At 39.9% G+C, this 24,565-nt stretch overlaps 1 long non-coding RNA gene and 1 pseudogene across 1 annotated transcript in view; both read left to right on the top strand.

The window, feature by feature from the left end:
• The window catches only part of LOC132537482 (uncharacterized), a 583,655-nt gene that overhangs the window by 483,517 nt on the left and 75,573 nt on the right, over positions 1-24,565 (top strand). The gene's annotated exons all lie outside the window — the stretch shown is intronic.
• Positions 12,297-12,414, top strand: LOC132537786 (U2 spliceosomal RNA; annotated as a pseudogene).

Here is a 24,565-nt window from a genome sequence, read left to right as displayed (position 1 = left end):
TCATATCTAGTAAAAATTAGGAGGAAATAAAAAAGGTTGCCAGGAGCTGAGGATTCATAGTTCCGACACCAAGCCCAAATAATAACCCTGGTGGAGAAAGAAAGAAAGAAAGAAAGAGAGAAAGAAAGAAAGAAAGAAAGAAAGAGAGGAAGGAAGAAGGAAGGAAGGAAGAAAAAGGAAGGAAGGAAGGAAGGAAGGGAGGAAGAAAGGAAAGAAAAGAGGAAGAAAGTATGTGTCTATTTTATCCAATATAATTGTGATTATCATATTAAATTATCAATGGTTATCAAATATCTGACTCATCACCATAATTAGCACATTAACTAACATAGTAATGACAGATACAGTTGGACAATAGATTCTCTCAAGCATATTTCCTAATTCTTTCCTGACAAAGGTTACCCAGGAAATGTATTATTTGTGGGGTGAATGTGATAACCACTACACTATAGAAACAGACAGCAGAAAATGTAGTATTTGTAATAGACCCCTAGATAAATTGCTACTTATGAATACCCAGGCCCTGCCATGCCTCCCCCTCAGGCTGATTTGATAAAGAAGTCCTCATCTACCCAACACTTGCATGAGATACAAAGTTCTTCCGTGTTGCTGAGAAGCTTTCATCTGTATTACCATTTTGTGTAGCTGGCTGGTTGTTGGGTTGCTTTTTTTTTTTTTTTAAGATTTTATTTCTTTATATGTGAGAAAGACAGGAGGAGAAAGAGAAAGACCCAGACATCACTCTGGTACATGTGCTGCCAGGAATTGAACTCAGGACCTCAAGCATGAGAGCCCAATGCTTTATCTACTGCACCACCTCCTGGACCACTGTTGGGTTGCTTTTTAACAGAAAACTCCCTACGATTCTAGAGTCCAGAGCACTTGCTCTGAACTTTGACTACATAGTAGGATCACTAGGGAAATATTTAATAAACACCTGGGCCGCACCCCAAGAAATTCTTATTTAGTTGCTCTGGGGTGAGCATTAGATGAGCATGATATAGTGTTAAGGTTGAGAACCATACTCTAAAGCAGCACTTCCCAAGTTTTACAGTGCAAACACGGAGTCAAGAGACAGCTCACATAGCACAGCCTATACCTCACGGTGTGTGAGGCCTTGGATTTAAACCCTAGCACCACATAGAAGCACAGTGAATGGAATGATTTCTCTTCTCTTTCTATCTTTCCATAAATAAAATTTTAAAAAGCAATGAACAAGAAATTAGTTTAAGGAGGCCACCTTCAGTGGCATAGCATATATGTGAGGTTCTGAGTCCATTCCCCATTTTTGCACACACATAAAAAAGTATATACTAAAATAGAGTGTAATGTAAGCCTTGCTAAAACGCAATTTCTGGCCCTGAGAGGTGAGTCTGAGGCTTTGCATTTCTAGCCATCTCCCAGAAGTTGCCATTGCTGTAGTTCACAGACTAAGTAAGTGGTACAGGTCTAAGGAAGTAACTCACAGATTTAAATCAGGACCTGGTTGCTTTATTCCTCTTGCTTTCGTCAGTCAGTCAGTTGATCTGCTGAATGGAGCACTGTTTGAGTGTGGGTATCAGACAGGCTTACATTTCCCTGCAGTGGACCATTGGAACTGTACTCACAATGTAAAAATAGGGAAGTCCCTACTGAAATAGACTGCTGGGCCCCAACTCCAGTTTCTGATTCTTCTGCTCTGGTTTGGGGGCTGATAATTTGTATCTCTAACACTTGATAATGCTGATACTGCTGGGCTAGAAACCGCCTTAAAGGGGGAGGGGGGATTATTTGTGTGGAAGGACTCATTTTAGAAGAAACGAATCCTACCTATTTTTTAAAACCTTAATTTGTTTAAACTACCTTTATTTATGGATAGATACAGCTAGAAATTGAGAGGGAAAGAAGGGCTAGCCAATAGAGTGGGAGAGAGAGACAGAGAGACACCTGCAGGTCTACTTCACCACATGCAAAGCTTTCCCCCTGCAGGTGAGGACCAGGGGTTCAAACCTGGGTCTTTGCACATTATAACATGTGCGCTCAACCAGGGGTGCCCCTACCCAGTCTGGGTCCTACCTATTTAGAAGAACCCATCCTACCTAGCTAGTACACCAGGTAATTTCTGGAGATTCAAACAATAAAATACTTCAGAATGAAACCTACTCCCAAAATGATGAGCATAGGCTACCTTGAGATGTTCCAGCCTGAAAGCTCCAATAACTGCCTGCAAAGTTCTAGAGACAACTCTTGTGTAGAAAGAGGTTTCCTCTCTTAGTGTATTGGGGATGTCTAAAGGAACTCTTACAGGTACCTGGTCTCTGGTCACTTTCTGGCAACTGGCTGAGTTCACTGGTTCTCAACAAAGTACATCCTTTCCTGAAGAGGCAAAGGAAGTTCAACCAAGCTTCTGAATAGAGCATTCCATCCCATCTCAACACCCATGATTCACTATATTCGAAATCAGAAACCCACAGGTTCAAACTCTTCATATTCCCAAGAGTTTCAACTTGGAAAAAAAAAAAAAAAAGGCTGACTAAAAGAAGAGATTCTGGGAAAACAGTGCACCCACAGTGCCTTGGAAATGGTGCTCAGTGACTCCCAGCTTTGCCAACCCTCATTTTAATGGGACCACTGCTAATTGACCGCAACAGCAACACCCAAGCCAGTTTTCATAATTTGATCTGGACACCTCCCAGGTAACAAGCTCCAACTGGGAGGGCTCGATCACTATCAACGGAGAGTGAGGGAAACCTTCAGCAAGGTAAAGCTGCTAGGCTGGCAGCCTGACATGTGATTTGTATGAGCTACCTTCAGTTCCAAATGCCCCAGAAGGCAGCAGGAAAGCCAGGATAGGCAGGGAGCATTGCGGCTTCATCATATGATAATCATTTGATTGGACATCCTGCCCAGCCCTGGGGCAAGCTCACCAGGATTAGCACTGCTCTGTGTTCCTTGGCAGCCTGGATATGCATCATCAGATCCACTGACATCAGGAATTTAGTTGTGTGAGTAACTACAGAGTAATTAATCAGGGTCAAGGCAGGGTCTGGTGTCACAAAAGCCTGCCTGTAGACCCAAATCAGATTCTAAGGACCCAGGACCAAGCTAAGTTGCCTTATTCCTTTTGCTCATAGTGGTCAGGTGATTTTCCAAATAGAGCATTCTTTAGCTGCACCACCAGGCTGTATTTGGTATGATGTCGGGGACTGAACTCAGAACCTCCTGCCAATTCTTTAACAACTGCACCACCTGCAGAAACACCTTTTAAAAAATACATTTTTATGAGAGAGATCAGAGCACTGCTCTGGTTTATAGTGGTGTCCGGGGTTAAACCTGGGGCCTTAGGGTCTCTTAACATGTTGAGCTATTTCTCTAGAGAATGTGAAAATTGTTGAAGGAATTTAGAACTGGGGACACTGACGTCTGGTTTGATTTTTTTCTTTAAGGAGGGGGAAAAGCTGTTATATGACCAGCAAAAAGTAGAAGGGATATGAGATAAAAGGTAAATATATCAGGAGTTGGGTGGTAGCACAGCATGTTAAGCCCTCGTGGCATGAAGCGCAAGAACCGGTAAGGATCCCAGTTCCAGCCCTCGGCTCCCAACACGCAGGGAGTAATTTCACAAGCGATGAAGCAGGTCTTCAAGTGTCTTTCTCTTCCCCATCTCTCTTCACTTCTCTCTGTCCTATCAAACAATGATGACATCAACAACAACAATAATAACTACAACAATAAAACAACAAAGGCAACAAAAGGGAATAAACAAATATTAAAAAAGGAAAATATATTTTGTTTATGGGTAGTTTTGAAACTGTTATTATTATTATTCCTTACATTTCCCTCAATGGACCCTTGCACCAAATTCACAAAACAAAAGTCCCCAACAACCAGCAAGAAAGGGAGCATAACCTGGTTCATTGGGCAAACCTAAGACTCAGGCCAGATGGACATTTATTTGAATACTGGGTCCAATTCTTACTGGACCTTACTCATGGGCAAAAGAAACAGACTGTCAGGATTTCAGTTTTTGTAGCTGTGTAAGCATAATGCCTGCTAGCAATGATGTAAAAATTAAAGAAAAGATATAAATCTCCCGAAACACATTGAAAGTGTAGTATCATTAATGATTGTGATCATGGCTTTCAGCTATTTTATTAAAGTTTATAGAGCAGGGAGCCGGGTGGTGGCACACCAGGTTGAGCACATGTGTTACAATGTTCAAGGACCCAGGTTCGAGCCCCCAGTCCCCACCTGCAGGGGGGAAAGCTTGAGAATGGTGAAGCAGTGCTGCAGGTGTCTCTATCTCTTTCTCTATCACCCCCTTCCTTCTTGATTTCTGGCTGTCTCTATCCAATAAAGATAATAAAAAAAATGTTTTTAAAAGTTTATAGGGCGGGAGTCGGGCTGTAGCGCAGCGGGTTAAGCGCAGGTGGCGCAAAGCACAAGGACCGGCATAAGGATCCCGGTTCGAGCCCCGGCTCCCCACCTGCAGGGGAGTCGCTTCACAGGCGGTGAAGCAGGTCTGCAGGTGTCTGTCTTTCTCTCCCCCTCTCTGTCTTCCCCTCCTCTCTCCATTTCTCTCTGTCCTATCCAACAACGACAACAACAATAAAAACAACAAGGGCAACAAAGGGAATAAATAAAATAAATATTAAAAAAATTAAAAAAAAAGTTTATAGGGCAAGTGAAAGAACTCATTTTGACTGTGTGCTGCTTTGTGATGTGAATGGCCCAGGCTTTTGGCCAGCCTTGACCATACTGAAGGAAGTTCACAGTCTGTGGTCTTTTTCACTCTGTTTCTATCTATTTAAATTTTTTAAAAAGTTATTTTTCTTGGTTTCAGCCCTTCATTCTCAATTCTGTAATCTCTGTAGTGTTCTTTAAAGAAGCAACTGAGGAAATTATCCTGTTGGAAGACCTGTAGACCCAAAAGGCAAATTTCAGAGAGAAATGTCATGGATTATCAAGCTAGACCTCAGTGGATCAAAGAGTGAACTCCTTGATTCAATTTTATTGTCAACACTTACTGGATGCCTCTCTACTTAAACTGCTTTTGAAGTTTAGAGAAGCATCTTTTAAACAAACCAACTCAGTCAGGAGTTCAAAGGCAGAAATATCTATCTTTCTAGTACCCAAACTAGAAACAACAGTAAGATAAGGGTGTACATGCAGGAGAACAGAATTTAGTGTCTTTTTGGTGGCCCTGAATATCCCTAGAACAAGACCCTTAGGCTTAAAGCAACATTCCTATTCAATACATTTGGCCAGTTCTAATAGGATTCACGGGAACTAATCAGCTAACAAATTCTACATAAAGAGCTATAGAGGGGTTTAAATGGTGGGCTCTGGAGAACTCAAGAAATAAGAGTCACAGATGTGACTACAGGGCTGAAAATCCCAAGCAACATACACATGTTTGAGTTCTGCAGCCAGTAGGTTTGACTGGCACCTCACCACCACAGGACATTGGTGAAATGGAGTCTGGGAATCATTTTTCAGATGGATGTGTACATGATGGGGTAGTATGGCATGAAGGGAATGTTGAGAGAGAAGCCAAGTAGAGACATCTATGGGAGATTACTGCAAAGGGAAACAGCCTCTAAAGTATAACACCAAGCATGTAAACATGTTAATGCTACTAAAATTTGGAGCCCTCCTGGATGAAGAATACAAGAAGCTCACTACACAGAGAATAAATACACAAACTGGAATCCAGTAGATGTCTCGCCTAGGATGACTTATTCCAAAGAGACTTCAACCCACAGGATAAACCTGTGAAAGTCCAGCTAAGCTTTGCTCATGTGTTTACTATCATACATTCTATAAGCATCACCATCTTAGAACTATTGGCTGTATAGTATTGCCAGAGTTAGGAAATAAAAATATAAATGTTTATTCCCTGCTTATCTGAAATTCAAATATAATTAGGCATCCTGTATTTCTAGCTAGCTAGCTGAGAAATCTCCCTCTTGAATTTGATTATCAATTTTATTCTCTCAAAAAGTCCTTCCTCCAAATCACAGGTAAATTTCATCCTTATTCTACAGTATAAAAGTTAACTAAAAAGTTAAATGTTAATGGGGCAAGGCAGTGGCACACCTGGTTAAATGCACACATCACAGTTCAAGTCCTTGGTCTTCACCTGCATGGAGAAAACTTCTCAAGTGGTGAAGTAGAGCTGCAGCTGTCTCTCTGTCTCTCTTCCCCTCTATCTCTTCCTCCCTTCTCAATTTCTCTCTGTCTCTATTCAATAATAAATAAACAAAAATAAAGAAACAGCTCAATCATTAAAAAATTGAAGTTAAATATTAAGGAGTGACCATCAGCATCCAAAGTAATACTCCTTTATTTTCAGCTGGACACCTCAGGTCCTACAACTGAAGAAGTCAGTTTTCTCGGAAATTCATTGACTGGCCATTGAGATCCAGTTAATAGAAAATATATTTCCATAAGTAAAATATTCATATATCTTTACCCAGTTTTCTAACATCACAATCAAGGAAAATCTCTCTTTTGCTAAAATACAAGGTTGGGTAAGCAGAAAACAATAAAGAGAAGACAATACCATAAGTCAATCACATAGCTCTTCTTCCTCCCCTTCCCTGTGCCAAAGGAACCCTTATGGCTGGCAGCAAGGCTGCTAAGCCTAGGCAGGAAAAGGAAGGCTAGACTCCAGCCAAGTCGTGGATTTATGACCATTTAGGGAACTCTGGTACCATTTGAACAAATTTTTCACTTGAAACCAGTTTTTAAATAAATGTCTTATTATTCATCGGCTGCTCTCACTTTCCATGAGAAGCAAATCCATGTCCACATATACTGGTTCTATAGTAGCAGAGATCAATTTGCTCTCATTTGATTCACTTGCAACTTAGGATTCAAAGCCTGCCCCTTGGAAACTAAACTATTGATGATCATCTGTCAAATAAGGCTACAGATTCTGAGACTAGTACTTATGCTCCTTGTCCAACTGCATTTGCATATGTGTAAATTTATACACACACACTGCACCACATATGCTTACAAGTTTCTGAGTTATATGTGGTGGACTCTAACTGCAGCAATGTATAGCACACAAAAGACAAGAATAATTGTCACGTCCCTCATGGGATTATTCCTAATCATTCTCATTTCTACTGAATCACCTCAGTCATTCTTAGTATAGGCTCTAGTCTCTCCCATTTGACCTTGACATCATGTGTTACTGTCAGCAGCTTTCTCCTTGAAATGCTTCCTCCCTTAATTTCACTGAAATCTCCAAATTATTTCTCTTCTTCTATAAGCTTCTTGTCATGGTTCTTCCAGAATATAGGAAAATCAATAGACTTTTATATGCAAACCAGATGTAAACTAGGTTGGAAGAAAGAAGTTATCTGCCCAACAGCAAAAACAAATATAAAATATCAAGGAGTAAACTTAAGAAACATACATGACCTCTATGAAGAAAGCATGAAGACCTTACTTTGTAGCAACAAAAAAAATTTAGTAAGCAAATCCTATTCCTCAACAAGTTTATTATATCAAAGTCAGCTCTGATTTATATATTTACTCAATTACAGTTACAAAAAGATACAACAGGATGCTTAATTTGATAAAATATCAAAATTCATTTGAAAAAAAATGTGAGAAAATTCTGACTAAACAGGTAATTGAGGATAGCTTAATTTTACCAAATATTAAAATATAAATCTATTTATGAAAACATTCATGCTTTACTAGACAGATGATTGGAGCAGAATAAGGAATTCAGAAATAAACCCAAATATATATGGGACTTTAGTGTATAATAACAAGCACACTGAAAATTATAAGAAAAGAACAAAAAAAAAAGAACAATAAGAATAAAAGGCATAAACTGTTTAAAAAGGAAGGTCACATAGGTAAATAAATAAAAAATAATGAATTTCTCTCACACTAAATAATGTAGATTAAAACAAAGAGTTATCATTTTTCACCTCTAACAATGCAATTTAAGACTTTGGAAGTATATTTATAAGACAATGAGGAAAAATGAACTCATACTTTCTGTAATTGTGCATATAAACTAGTACAATTTTGGAGGTAATGCTCTTAAAATTTTCAATTCACTTAACCTCATACCTAGCAATTCTGTTTCTAAAGGATCTGTTCTATTGGATTATCAGAAAAGTCATGACATATTATTCTGGTTTTCTATGCAAAAAAACACATCATGAATTTCTGACAACCCAATATAATAAATAATATTTGCATCATTGCACAAATATATATACAAGAAAGTTTATTGGAACACATTATAATAAGATAAACTACTGACACAAGCTAAATGTCTATATAGATTAGTTAAATTATGGTGTTATGTCATGGAATACCATGTAACTGACAACTATAATGAGGTTGTTATAAATAATACAGATTTAGAAGTATGTCAAAATGTGAAAAATATATTAAATATTAAACACATATTAAATCAAGTTACAGAACCATTTGCACAATATACTCCCCATTTATGTACAATATTAAATATGCATGCATATATGCTCACAAATGTAAAGATAACACGATTTATGCGTCATATTGCTATATACATTTATAATCTATACAATTTTATCTTGTATGTCTTACTATAAATACATAGTATTCTTTTGATTAAAAAAAAAATGACAGACTCATTCTAATTAAGCTGGTATTCGCTAAGTCTCTTGCCATGGATGTCTTAGTTACAAATCAACCCAATATCAATAAACATTAGTAATATCAAATCAATGCAGAATGTTGTCACTCTTGAACTAGAAGGAACCTAGATGCCACATAGTTCAATTTTTCATTGTACACATAAGGGTATTGAAATCCTGGCAAAACTAAAAATAATATATTTTTTACCAAATTCTGTCCTTAGTTCAAGTCCTCAATAGGACTCCAAATCCCAAATCTCCCAGAGTGGAGCATGTGTCAAATGATCTGCATTTCTACATTGGAGCAAGATCAAGATGTCACTAGTTCCATCCAGCCCAGTCTCTCTTCTCAACTTTCCTTACATCCCAACAGTAGTGTTGAAATACTCTTGTTTCTTCTCTGTCACATTCCAGGCTGCCTAGTACCTTCTAACCTGTGGTGCCCTAGTCTCTTCCACCTCAAGCACTCTTTGTATGTTAGAGTGACCTGGGAAGATTTTGGAGCTCCCTGAGACAGGGCACACTAAGGTCTATTGAATCATAAATTCTGGGATGGGAAATAGGCTTAGGACTTTTGTAAGCAACCTAGATCATTCCAAGATACCCCCAAAGCTACAGCACCTACCTCCAACTTCCTTCTTTGCTAGGTGATGCCTGGGGGGGGGGGGGCTCGAACCCGGATCCTTATGCCGGTCCTTGCGCTTTGTGCCATGTGTGCTTAACCCGCTACCGCCCAACCCCCTGAACCAAACATTTTTATGGGATGCAGAAGATGGAAGGCAATTGCTTCTTCTCTAGACACAGACGTTAGCAGGTCAGTACATATGCCCAGCCTGTTTCTATATTTCCCTAGTGAGGTAGCAACCCTCTCTTTTCTAAACCCATTGTTACACTATATTCTCTGCCTAAACAATTACCATAGCCTTCCAACTGGAATTCACTTCTCCATCCTCTCTCTTCACTCAGTCTTTCCTGCCACCTTCCAATATGCTGATAACATTTTATATTAATTCACATCTATCAACAACTCCTAGAAGTCTATACAGACCATTTTTCTTTCACCCAAATTACCTGAACTTTGGAAATTAGGGAAGAAGGTTACCATATGCCTTTTCAAAATTATCCTAGAGCATGGGGGTGGGCAGAGGGCTGCCTAGTAGTCATCTGATATTCTAAAAGAAATACAATGTTTATTCAACTTGCTATTTACCATTGATTCTGGTATATTCTATTAAGTTTGGGTTTATAAAATTGGAAAGTTATTAAGTGATTTTTTTGTTGTCCAGTAGAATTGCAAATTAATTCTCTCTGGTAGGAAAAATATCTCCATGTGTTAAGGCTTATTTGCTCTATAGAACATTAACCAACTTCATCTCTAACTGTTCATTCAATCTTCTATCAACATTCCTTCTTATTGATTGCATATGCTTTGTTCCCTCAAATCACTCTTTGAAATAATTTGCCACTCCGCTGACTCCCTAATTAATGAATAAAAAAGATCTCTGAGTTCACTGTATATTTGTACAATAAAAATTGTTTTTAAACCTTTTTTTAGCTTATATTTTAACATTCCATACCAGAAGTCCATCCACCCTGCATATTTACCAGTATAGCTACATGCCCTAGAGTCTTTGCTTTTGTCATTCATGCTAACTAAAAACTTCTTTCTTGATGCAACATCTTCCAAAATCTCACTCATCCTTCAAGACTCTTCCAGCAGTGCTCCTCACAACGGGCACTCGCCTGATGTCTTAATCTAATTTCTTTTGTTCTTCTGTGTTCTCTCTGCAGTTGAATTGTCTATATTCTTGCTGTGACAGTTCCCACTCTGCATTCTCCCTACTCAGTTGCATGTCGTTCTCCTACCACAGCATCCAACTCAATACCTGACCAATAAATGTTCACTTGACTATTTGTTTAATTGGGAATAATCAGTCTTAAGCAACCCACTATTTCAACACTTGGTCTCAGCCAAAATCTAGGCAATCCAATAGATTATGGTTGGGGTGTTTCCAAGCTAAAAAAAAAAAAGAGAGAGAGAGAGAGAGAGAGAGAGAAAACCACAAAAGATGATTGAAATTGAACAGGCATTTACTGAGCACCTTCTAGGTGCCAAAAAGCACAGATGAATAGGACATGGAACTAGGTTACCCTCTAGGGAGTAGCAAAACTTGCCCTCCAAGGCTTCTGTGCTCTGTTTTAAAAGAACTAGTAAATTCTAAATGAGTTACTGAGAGTTGCACAGGCTAAGTTTACCCAGTGTTTTCCTTGGCTTGTCATGTCTTCCTGAGGTGGAGGTACTGGTAGCCACAAGGGTTCTCAGCCAGCTGCGGTCCCCTACCTCACTGGGGTGGTTTGATTCACTATGGAAGGTAGCAGTTGCCCAGTGGGGGGTCCTATAGGGGCCCTGAGGGACAGGATATGGGCTAAGTCCAGCTTCAGCCTGGGGGTTCTTTCTGTGGGATTCCTTAGTAGCCATGTATTCCCAGAGTTCTCTTTATGTCACAATCCCATGAGCCCAGTTCCAAATTTCCCTCGACTCTGCCGAAAGGTACAACTCTAGAGTCCACACATTATGCAGTGGCATCAAAGGGATGAGTTGGAGACTACCCAATGTCCCACCAACGTTGCAAAACAGTTCTCCACTTGCTGCTATGGGCTTCAAAGGGATATTATTTTTTAATGAGCTGTTGCAGAATTAATCAGCCTTTACCCTCTCCCTCCCAAAATTACTGATGGAAATAAGCAAACACCCCAAATTTGTTATTTCCCTTTCTCAATGCCAACAGTGAGGAAACATTCCCATGTAAATCAAAGCTGGGTGTGGATGGGTTCTGGGCTCCAACAAGTCTGGTCTCCAACATCATAAGTCAGACTCACTGCAGAGAAACTGGCTGCTCCAGAGCATATCAGAGGTCATGAACCCTGCCCTCATCCATCCACAACCAATATTCAGAGGACATGGTCCTTGGTACAGTCGACCTAGACTGTCTGAGATCATTTAACCCATTCCAGTTCCCTAGACCCAGTTATACCATTAGCTGGGGCCATAGGAAGCCAATGGCTTTCTGCTCCAAAGGCTGTGATACCTTGAACAACTTACTCATTTCTCTAAGACATTTCTTCAATAATAATAAGAAGAAGAGCCATTATTATTATTTTCTATTGAGTGGTACATGCAATGCAGTAAATAAAAGTTTTTTTTTTTAATTTTTAAAAATTTTTTATTTATTTTCCCTTTTGTTGCCCTTATTGTTTTATTGTTGTTGTGGTTATTATTGCTGTTGTTGTTGATGTCGTCACTGTTGGATCGGACAGAGAGAAATTGAAGAGGATGGGAAGACAGAGGGGAAAAGAAAGACAGACACTTGCAGACCTGCCTCTGAAGCGACTCCCCTGCAGGTGGAGAACTGGAGGCTCGAACCAGGATCCTTAAGCCGGTCCTTGCGCTTTGTACCATGTGCGCTTAACCCGCCTTGCTACTGCCCAGCCCCCGAAATAAGAGTGTTCTGAAGGTCACTAACCTGGGTTATAACCTGGCTCTACTACTTACTGATTGTGTGACATAAGTGGATACCTTAACCTCTCTGAGTTATGCATTACTTATCTATATATGGTGGTATTTACTTTAAGAGGTAATTATATGCATTACCCGTAACATGTATTGCTTCTCAGCCTTTTAGCTAGAATCAAGTTTAGCATCTGTTCTTACCAGTTTAATACCACAATAATATATATAGAAGTAGTTCAATCAATATTTGTCACATTTCAAACACTCTTTAATGTTAACTGTTGTGAATAAATATTACTACTATTATGATAGCCTTTTCAGGCAGTCTCGTAAAGATACTAACTTGTTTAATCCTGACAATAACACTATGTTATATCTATTTGTATTATTTCTGTTTTATAGATGAAGAAACTAAGGTTCAGAGAAGTGAAGTGACTTGGAAGGACTGTATATAGTAACTAGAAAATGTAATTCTGGGATATTAATAATTTCTACAGCTATATAAGTGCCACAAGGATTGAACTGTCTTATAAATGTGAAGACTGATACAACAAATTTTCAATAAATTCATTGACAATTATCAGGAAAAAAAATAGATACTAAGAAAGTAGAACATATCCCTACACCCTATTTCTGTATAGCTCGGACTTAGCCAGAGGAAAGACATCTCTCCCTCACTGAGGAGGAACAGCTCAGCATGTACAAGGAGACAATGATACTAGAATGTACCCATAAGTCTCTTACATCTGAGACTGTAGTGGAATAACTACATGTCTTTTACCCTTCAAACTTTTGAGGTCCACTTTCCCCTCGTATCAAATGAGTGCAAATATTTCCTTTCATGTAATAGGAAAACTCTAGAGCCCACCTCACTGTATTCACTACTGTTCTTGAATCTGGCTCCAAGCACCATATTGGCCCTGTGACTGCTCTCCTGCTCTTCACTCTCACCAGGTGCAGATCCTCCTGTGGTTCCTAAACATCACCAACCTACAGATAATGTAAAGAATAGAATTCATTGAGATGATCACAACCCAACAAGACTGGGAGGGTGGGGAGCGGGGAGTGAGTGTGTACCTGGTTAAGCTCACAGGTTATCATTCTCAAGCACCAGGTTCAAGCCTTTGGCCCCCACCTACAGAAGGGGGTGGCCTCAAAAACTGTTATCTTATGTTTACTTCTCTCTCTCTCTCTCTCTCTCTCTCTCTCTTTCTCTCTCTCTCTCTCTCCTCTCTCAATTTCTCTCTCTCTCCTCTCTCAATTTCTCTCTGCCCTAGCAAATAAAAGAAAGCACGGAAATAAATAAATAAATAAATAAATGGAAAAATGGGTGTTGGCAGTAGATTCATCATGCAGGCACCTAGGCCCACTGACAATCCTGGTGGTAAAAAGGGAAAAAAGGGGGGGGGGGTGATAGCGCACATGGCGCCAAGTGCCAGAGAACCTGGAAGAAATGGACTATTCCCTAGATATATATGAACTTCCAAAATTAAGTAAAGAGAAACTAGATGACATGAACAGGCCCACCACAGCTAATGAAATTGAAACAGTTATCAAAAACCTTCCCAAGAATAAAAGTCATGAACCAGATGGTTTTACAAATGAATTCTACAAAATCTTCAAAGAAGAACTAATACCTCTACTTTTAAAAGTCTTCCAGAAGATTGAAAACACTGGCATACTCCCTTCCAGCTTCTATGAAGCCAACATCACTCTGATACCAAAAGCAGACAGGAACACAGCTAAAAAAGAAAACTACAGACCAATATCTCTGATGAACAAAAATGCTACAATACTGAACAAAACTGTAGCCAATTGGATACAGCAGTATATTAAAAAGATTGTTCAACATGTTCATCAAGTGGGGTTTATCTCAGGGATGCAAATTTGGTTTAATATACATAAATCAATCAACGTGATCCACCACATCAATAAAAGCAAGGCCAAAAACCACATGGTCATATTAATAGATGCAGAGAAAGCCTTTGACAAAAATAAACATCCTTTTATGATCAAAACACTACCAAAAATGGAAATATATGGAAAATTCCTGAAGATAGTGGAGTCTATATATAGCAAACCTACAGCCAACATCATACTCAATGGTAAAAAACTAGAAGCATTTCCCCTCAGATCAGGTACTAGACAGGGCTGCCCACTATCACCATTATTATTCAACATAGTGTTGTAAGTTCTTGCCATATCAATCAGGCAGGAGCAAGGAATTAAAGGGATACAGATTGGAAGAAAAGAAGTCAAACTTTGCCTATTTGCAGATGACATGATAGTATACATAGAAAAACCAAAGAAATCCAGCAAGAAGCTTTTGAAAATCATCAGGCAATACAGTAAGATTTTCAGGCTACAATATTAACATTCAAAAGTCAGTGGCATTCCTCTATGCAAACACTAAGTTAGAAGATGAAATCCAGAAATAAGTTCCTTTTACTATAGCAATAAGATATCTAGGAATAAATCTAACTAAGAAGTGAAAGACTTGTATACTGAAAATTGAGTCACTACTCAAGGAAATTGAAAAAGACACAAAGAAGTGGAAATATATTCCAAGTTCATGGGTTGGAAGAATTAACATCATCAAAATGAATATACTACCCAGAGCCATCTACAAGTTTAATGCTATCCCCCATCAAGATCCCAACCACATTTTTAGAAGAATAGAACAAATGCTACAAATGTTTATTTGGAACCAGAAAAGACCTAGAATTGCCAAAACAATCTTGAGAAGAAAGAACAGAACTGGAGGTATCACATTCCCAGATCTCAAATTGTATTATAAGGCCATTGTCATCAAAAGTGCTTTGTACTGGAACATGAATAGACACACTGGCCAGTGGAATAGAATTGAGAGCCCAGAAGTAAGCCCCCACATCTATGGACATATAAACTTTGACAAAGGTGCCCAGATTATTAAATGGGGAAAGCAGCATCTCTTCAACAAATGGTGCTGGAAAAAATGGATTGAAACATGCAGAAGAATGAAACTGAATATTTCACAAAATACAAAAATAAATTCCAAGTGGATCAAGGACTTGGATGTTAGACCAGAAACTATCAAATACTTAGAGGAAAATATTGGCAGAACTCTTTTTCGCATAAATGTTCCCCCTTTTTGTTGCCCTTGTTGTAGCCTCGTTGTGGTTATTATTATTGCCATTGTTGATTTTGTTCATTGTTGGATAAGACAGAGAGAAATGGAGAGAGGAGGGGAAGACAGAGAGGGGGAGAGAAAGACAGACACCTGAAGACCTGCTCCACCGCCTGTGAAGCGACTCCCCTGCAGGTGGGGAGCCAGGGGCTCGAACCGGAATCCTTACGCCGGTCCCTACACTTTGCCCCACATGCACTTAACCCACTGTGCCACCGCCCGACCTCCTCTGCATAAATTTTAAAGACATCTTCAATGAAACAAATCCAATTACAAAGAAGACTAAGGCAAGCATAAACCTATGGGACTACATCAAATTAAAAAGCTTCTGCACAGCAAAAGATACCACTGCCCAAAGAAAGAGACCCTTCACAGAATGGGAGAAGATCTTTACATGCCATACATCTGACAAGAGGCCAATAACTAAAATATATAAAGAGCTTGCCAAACTCAACAACAAGACAACAAATAACCCCACCCAAAAATGGGGAGAGGACATAGACAGAATATTCGCCACAGAAGAGATCCAAAAGGCTGAGAAACACATGAAAAAATGCTCCAAGTCTTTGATTGTCAGAGAAACACAAATAAAGACAACAATGAGATACTACTTCACTCCTGTGAGAATGTCATACATCAGAAAAGGTAACGGCAGCAAATGCTGGAGAGGTTTGGGGGTCAAAGGAACCCTCCTGCACTGCTGGTAGGAATGTACATTGGTCCAGCCTATGTGGAGAACAGTCTGGAGAACTCTCAGAAGGCTAGAAATGGGCCTACCCTATGATCCTGCAATTCCTCTCCCGGAGATATATACCAAGGAACCCAACACACCCATCCAAAAAGATCTGTGTACACATATCTTCTTAGTAGCACAATTTGTAATAGCCAATATCTGGAAGCAACCCAGGTGTCCAACAACAGATAAGTGGCTGAGCAAGTTGTGTTATATATACACAATTGAATACTACTCAGCTATTAAAAATGGTGACTTCACCGTTTTCAGCTGATCTTGAATGGACCTTGAAAAATTCATGTTAAGCGAAATAAGTCAGAAACAGAAGGATAAATATGGGATGATCTCACTCTCAGGCAGAAATTGAAAAACAAGATCAGAGGAGAAAACACAAGTAGAACCTGAACTGAAATTGGCATATTGCATCAAAGTAAAAAGACTGGGATGGGGAGGGGGAATACAGGTCTAAAAAGGATGACAGAGGACCTAATGGGGGTTGTATTGCTATATGGAAAACTGGGAAATGTTATGCATGTACAAAATATTTTATTTACTATTGAGTGTATAACATTAATTCCCCAATCGAGAAATTAAAAAAGAGGGGTTTTTTAGAATCCTATTTCTATAATTTTGAATTCTTCCATTTTATAGCATATAAATAATTAAAATTATGCCCACAATACATTTGGCTTCACTCAGCAAGCATATTGAAGAACATTACATTTAGTAATTTACATACACCAGAAACATAATACATTAGATTACCCAGAAAGCTAAGAGCATCAGGCCAACATGGACTAATCTCTTATGTAATGTCTGCAACAGCCGATTTCAGGCACATAAAGAGAGCTTGGATTTTCCTAGGAACCATCTTCTTGCAAATGAAACATTTAATTATGGAGCTGAGTCCATAAATAGACTGTTAACACTGGGAGGATGGGATGGATATAGCTATATTGCTGGATTAGCAGGGGAATATCTTTACAAGAAATTCATCAATGCCATAGATAATTAATTACAGCTCACCTTCTCCTCACATAGCCATGCCTTTATCAGCCAACACTGGAGAAACAGCAGATGGCCAACTAAATACAGAATGTAATTTTCTGTCAACTCATTACTTACAAAACTGCAGATTAGGTACAAGACCCCTGGAAGGTCACCTGGGTCATTGCCCTGTGTCCAAAACAATCTGCACCAAAATCTTCTTGGTCTTGTGAATAACTATCTCCCTCATCTAGGAAGTGTTCCCAAAGGGGGGGAAATAGCACTGTGTATAAAAGTCTTGCTTCTCAGAGACTTTGCACTCTTCCACTGGGAAATATTCCCTGAAGACTAAACTCCTCAGTACTTTACTGTACTCAGTATTTGCACCCATGTCCCCAGTGGTACCAAAGGTCAAAGTCTCAGCTCACTGGACTCTGCAATCCTGTGTTGTAAGCACCTGGGGTCCCTTGTTCTCTCCTTGGTGAACATCAGCTAGATGACACCACAAGGATTTTCACTGACAGGATATTTTTACAAAAGATTCAGAAGACAACTGAAAAGCTTCAAAGAAGCTGCATGACTATTTTAAGGCTATTTATCAAAGATGAAAGTATTTCAAAGTCCACAGCTTTCTTTCCTCCATATGTATCAGAGCAGCTCTGTTACACCACCATCAGCTGCACAGAAAGAATTAGGTTTCTTTATTCCACCAAAGATTTCATTCTTCCTCCAGGGCTCCTGCCTAATTGGGTAGCTGGGAAAAAATTTAGACTTGTGAAACAATAAAATTTCAGTTCCACCCCTTAGAAAAACTGTCCTTAGTCACTGTCTTTTCAAAATTGAAATTCCACTGTGGCTTGCATACTTGTCTCTTTGTGGATGAGTCAGTGTATTTAGAGGAATCTTAGTCTCTCAGATTTCATCTCCCCTTCTTTTCCCTAAAATGTCATCTTGATATATGAAGGGATCATTTTATCCTCTTTCCAGGAGGGAAGACAATTCTCAGGAAATTCTCTGCACCCTGAACACATCTGCTACTCAGAGTAGTAACAGTAGAGGTGATGGTGACCAATGGAGCTTCTTTTTGATGTAGGGTCAAGGGTACTGTCACTCAAATAAACATGCTCAAATTCACCACTGGACTGTGTGGTCAAGGTCTTTGCCCCCATCTCCAAATCCTAGCACAATGAAGCCTCTTCACTCTGACCACAAGCCTCCAGCATGACTATGGACCCTCTCAACCTTTCCCAGAAAGCTCATCAGGTAGGTGGGTCCCACTGGGTTACAGCCACAGTCAGATCATGGTAATGGGAACCACAGTATCTATCTGTCTGTCTGTCTGTCTATCTATCTATCTATCTATCTATCTATCTATCTATCTATCTATCTGCCTACCTACCTATCTGTTGCCTAGCATCTTCCTCATCATAGCTTTCCGGGAAATACCTGATGGAGTCTTCTAGAGACAGGAAGCTCTCTCTCCTTTCCTCCTACCTACTTATTTATCCCTTCCATACACTGAGAGCACTCAGTAAAGGAGATCACCAGCATACTAGCCCAATGTTTTCTTCTCCCTCATGCTTATCTGGCCATTAGGGATGGAGACCCAGAGAGTGAAACAAGGGTCTCCATACCTTCTCTCCTCATTCATCTCCTTCTCACACTTGCTCAGTGCAAAAAGTCTAGCTTTCCCTCATACTACAGCATAGCTTCCTCCTGCTCTGAGGTTGCAACCGCCTAGCCTAGCTGGCACAGAAGGGGAATCCTCTTTACAAATAAAACATCTCAATGACCTAAATCCTACAAATGAGGTGACTTGTAAACTGCCAGCTCACTGGTAACTAAGAATCACAGTTTATTTCCCAAGATGTACTCTCAGTACATTTAGTTTTCTTGTATTAACTGTGTGCTTCCCAGCCAACTACCTTCACACACACACACACACACACACACACACACACACACACACACACACACGTTGTGCAAACATGTAATCAAACAGTCAAAATTTTGTGCCTCTTCTCCCCAAAACTGATATGAACCTTCTGGTGTTAAGACAGCAAAAATATTACAGAGATGAAGGCCCAGAGATCTAAGGTTCAATCTCTGGCACCATATTAAAGTTGAGTGGTGTACTCATTCCTCTCTCTCTCTCTCTCTCTCTCTCACTCTTTCTCTCCTCTGCATCCTCCCCCTCCTCCTCCTCTCCCTCTGTGTGTGTGTTCTGTTCTTTTCTCTTCAAAATAACAATTTTTAAAAAAAAGAAAGCAAAAATACATTTGTGTGTGGTCTGTAGTTTGAACAATTTGACAACAAGATTGTTATATCCTTTTGATTTTGATCAGGTCAAGATAGAAGCTTACAAATAACTTTGCACTGGTAAGGACCTCTATCCTGGCTGGCCAGTGGACACTGCTATATGGAGCTCTTCTTCACTGACAGTCACATATTTCCACATCACCATACTAAAAAGCTTGTCCCCAATTATGTTTCTCTGCCATTTTCTATACATGCAATGTACAACTGTATAATTAAATCTGATTATTGTACATTCCTTAATTATGCATATTCACCATCCTCCCCCTCATAAATATGCATGATTTTCCTCTGGTAAATTTCTAACTATGTAGAGGCTCTTAAGTCACCTTAGCTCTATTTAATATAAAACCTGACACTTCCCCCTCACTTTTTCTGAAGCTTGCACTACAGTCTTTACTGGCCAACACAGCTTACCAACTTACTGGCCTATGAGTTTTAGGTAACACATATAACAGGCACATCTGCACACAGTGTTTATTACCTCTGCCTTTCATAGTATTCTCTAATTCCATTCCAGGAGGTTCATTTCCTAACAAAACCCCAAAACCTATATATAACCAGGTCCTGTGAGATAGAGCATATGTTCACACGTATCCATAAACTAGGGCAAAATATATACCTGAAAGTAAAAGTACAGAAAAGTCTTAGTCAGTATAAAGTCCATAATGAAATAGTGTCTACTTAGACATAGAAACCCTCCTCACCTACTTCCCATTACAGTTCTCTCACTCACTCCAAAGCTAACCTTAGCAAAGCAAGGACTGCAAAAGTTGAATAAGAGCAAGAGACTGGCAGACTTTAATGATGACTCTTTAGTCACTATCAGGCCACCCCATCAGCTGGGGCCCTATTCGGGGAGTCCTGAGATTCCCAACAGACAGGATGGGCCTAGACCTCGAATAAATCCCTCTCTCCATTGTTACCAGTCATCTCTATCAGGAACAACACAATAGACCCCTTGGTGAGCCCCCATAGGACCTTGTCCTCAACTTGGATCAACAAAGGTAGAAAATGTTCTATCTTCTGAAGGGAGAAACGACAACATACTCTATGCTACACCTGAGGAAGATGGGTCCTGATATTGGGGCAGCTTGGAATGTTCCTATTCATGACCACAGAATGTGAGCTCAGATCTACAGGGATGCAGAGGCTCCTAAGCTGAATATGGGCCCCAGACCAAATCAAATCCAAGGGGTTTACAATCAAAAATATGTATACACCTTTCCCATTTTAGGGAGCTACTACTCCTCTCTTCCCTGATCCAGCTTTCTGGTCCTTTTCCCAGCCATGACATCATCTCCCCGGACAATAACTTGGATCCACCTGCATATCAGATTTCAGGCTCAGGGGAAAAAAAAAAAAAAACTAGTATAGCCACAAGCCCTTTGTAATATAATTAAAATATGCCTACTAGCTATCTAGAAAGTAGAGGACCCCCCAACTCTTCATCTGCACTACTCCAGCCTTTAGGTCCATGATTGGTCAACAATTTGTTTGGCTTTGTATGTTAATTATCTTTTTAGCCACCAGGTTCCAGATGCTAGCATGATGCTGACCAGATTTCCCTGGACAGACAACCCCACCAATGTGTCCTGGAGCTCAGCTTCCCCAGAGCCCTTCCCCACTAGGGAAAGAGAAAGGCAGGCTGGGAGTATAGATCAACCTGTCAGTGGAGAAGCAATTACAGAAGCCAGACCTTCAACCTTCTGCATCCCACAGTGACCTTGAGTCCATACTTCCAGAGGGTTAAAGAATAGGAAAGCTATCAAGGAAGGGGATGGGATGCGGAGTTTGGTGGTGGGAATTGTGTGGAGTTGTACCCCTCTTATCCTATGGTTTAGTCAATGTTTTCTTTTTATAAATAAAAAATTAAAAAATAATAATAATAAATTTTAAAAAGAGAGAAAATAAGTGGAAGTTCCCAGATTCAGACCAGCAGATTGTCCCAATTTACCAACATACCAAGGAGCAAGAGTGAATCCTTAAACCCCCTAAGCACTTTTCCAGAAAGGCTACTATCATTGCAGTCATAATGATCATGGAGCTGTCTAGTTCATTCCACTATTATTTATTTTGAAGCTTGGGAGCTTGTGACATTCCACTCTACATGAAAAGCATGCCAAATGTCTTCAGGCAGTATTAACATTCAACACAAAAACTCAACTCGCAAAAAAAAAAAAAAAAAAATTTTATAACTATGCTCCATTATCAGTCAGTGATTCCCCAATTAAACCTGTGTATATCCCCAGAACATAACTCATAGAAGATTCTTAAAAATGTGCTTTGAGCAGATGAGTGGCTGAGTAAGTTGTGGTATATAACGGGACCCTACTCACTATTAAAAATGGTGAATTCACTTTCTTCACCCCATCTTGGATGAGCTTGAAGGAATCATGTTCAGTGAGATAAGTCAGAAACTGAAGGGCAAATATGGGATGATCTCACTCACAGACAGAAGTTGAAAAACAAGAACAGAAGGGATAACACAAAGCAGGACTTGGACTGGAGCTGGTGTATTGCACCAAAGTAAAAGACTCTGGGATAGGGAGTAGGGTTCACGTCCTGGAACATGATGGCAGAGGAAGTCCTAGTGGGGGTTGTATAGTTATGTGGAAAACTGAGAAATGTTACGCATATACAAGCTATTATATTTTACTGTAGATTGTAAAGCATTAATCCCCCAATAAAGAATTTTTTTAAAAAAAGACTAAATAAAAAAATTGCTTTGAGGGTTGAGGAAGTAGCATAATGGTTATGCAAAAATAGTTTTTTGGCTTAGGCATCAAGGGTTCACACATACAATTTCATGCTCAAGGACCAGATTCAGGCCCCCACCTGCAGCAGGGGAAACTTTATGAGCAGTGGACTAATGCTGCAAGGTGTCTCTTTTTCTCTCTACCCTCCCTCTCAGTTTTCTTTGTCTCTATCTAAAATTTAAAAAAAAAAAAAAAATGAAGGGGCTGGGCAGTAGCGCAGCAGGCTAAGCGCACATGGAGCAAAGCTCAAGAACTGGTTTGCGCCCTGGCTCCCCACCTGCAGGGGGGTCAATTCACAATTGGTGAAGCAGTTCTGGAGGTGTCTATCTTTCTCTCCTCCTCCTCTCTGTCTTCTCCTATTTCTCTCTATCCTATCCAACGACAGCAGCAATAACAACATCAATAACAACAAGGACAACAAAATGGGGAAAATGGCCTCCAGGAGCAGTGGATTCATAGTGCAGGTACCGAGCTCCAGAGATAACCCTGGAGGCAAAAAAAAAAAAAAAAAAAAAGAATGAAATGTGAGGAGCAGAAAAGGGAGGAGAGAAGGGGAGGGGAGGGGAGGGGAGGGGAGGGGAGGGGAGGGGAGGAGAGGAGAGGAGAGGAGAGGAGAGGAGAGGAGAGGAGAGGAGAGGAGAGGAGAGGAGAGGAGAGGAGAGGAGAGGAAAGGAAAATGTTGTTGGAAGCAGTAGATTGTATGTGCCAGCACTGAACCCCAACAACAACTCTGGCAGCAATAAAAATAATAATAATAAATTGATAAAAATGTTTTTAAATGAATTATGAATAAAAATTAAATTTTCAATGCAATGCCATTGCACTGTGAAGGGAGAAAGCAACATCAGTAACAAATCCTACTCCCTCCTATAGTTTCTAGCAGTATGAGACCAAACCTCTTAATCATAGGGCATTTTGTGAGGAATTTTCTTCCCGCAGCTATTTATTTACTAGTTCACTTCTCATCATTATGTGTGGAATATACAGCATTGTGGAGAGATTTATGGCACAGATTTTAATCTCAGCTGCAGGGCATGCATCAGCGCTTATCTCTAAATGGAGGTGCGTTTTATGTGGTCATTGTTTCATGTGATCACAGGGCCTAGGCCAGCCAAATGACTAAATACCTGCTGCTCAAAAGAAAGAACAACTAGGGAGGAGCAGGAACAGCTGGAACCTGGCACAAAGTGTCTGAGAGAAAGGTGTGTATTAGGGACTCTTATGTCATAGAACATAAATTCAATTAATCTCAAACACAGTGGAAATAAGGAATTTGGCCCTGAGATGTACAAAACTTATTAGAACCTTCAAACCATGGGGCTTCCTCAGGTGTGAGCAAAGCTGAAGTACAGAAAGACAGAAGTCTGATTCTTTTCTAGAAACCTGATCCATCTACTCCCTTCCTCTGCATTCCAAGTTGAGAGTGAAGCTTCATGGAGGAAACTGAAGAGACACAAAAGATGTGGTTTAAAGTTGCCAGTGAAAGAGTATGAGTGACCTCTCTTTACCCTCCACAGCATAACCAAGCTGGATTTCTCATTAGGGCTGTGAGGAGGAGACTAACTAGGCCTGCTGGTGACTACTCCTATTACAAGGCCAAGGAAGGCCCTACTCAATCTCCCCTGGGCCGTTGACACTTGATCTTCAGTTACTGTCTTCCACCGACCTAACAGGCCAGAATATGTCTCTCACAGGGAAGAGATATTTTTGAACTTAAGGGCTGATCTGTTTTCTTTCAGAGAAGGACCATTTTAAAGTGGAGCTCAACTGTTTTATCATTCAGTCATTATCTGTTAATGGCTTATTCTTCTAGGTAGGGTGTATGACACCAATTCAAGGTCAGGAGTCTCTCAAGATTTGCATTACTTTTTGCCAAAATTATCTTCAAAGGAAATGATATAAGGAGGCAACTGCCTAAACACAGCTTTAAAGAACACTGTACCAGGGTCACACCACTTCTCACCCACCTGGGTCTGGAGGTGAGGAGCATGACTAAGTGGAAAAGTTACCCAGCCATCACAGACCACTTCCCCTGCTGACCCGCAATCATAAATCAGGAAACAGATCACAGCCAGAAGGATATTCTAGGAAGTCAGGGTCAAGTTCTTATGCCAGGTGGCCAGCTCTAAGTCTTGTCTGGCCCTTTCTCTAAAACTTTCTAATATATATATATATATATATATGTATGTATGTATAAAGCATTTACATATAAAAAGGATAATAAGTTGGATTGTGTTCCTCTCTAAATTCATGCTCACCCGGAATCTCAGAATGTAACTAATACTATGGTTTACAATAAGGAGTACATTGGGTTGTCAGGAAAACCATGACACATTTTTGCATAGAAAAACGGAAAAATACACCATAACTTTCCCAACAACCCAATATATGAGTCATCATCATCACTTCTGGTACAAGGAGCTTAAAAGCTTTGGAATTCTTGAAGGATGAGAATAGTAA

Source organism: Erinaceus europaeus, chromosome 3 (genome assembly GCF_950295315.1).
Source record: "Erinaceus europaeus chromosome 3, mEriEur2.1, whole genome shotgun sequence".
Taxonomy (NCBI): Eukaryota; Metazoa; Chordata; class Mammalia; order Eulipotyphla; family Erinaceidae; genus Erinaceus; species Erinaceus europaeus.
The sequence above is the reverse complement of the archived record's forward strand: the minus strand, read 5'-3'. Positions and strand labels throughout refer to the sequence as shown.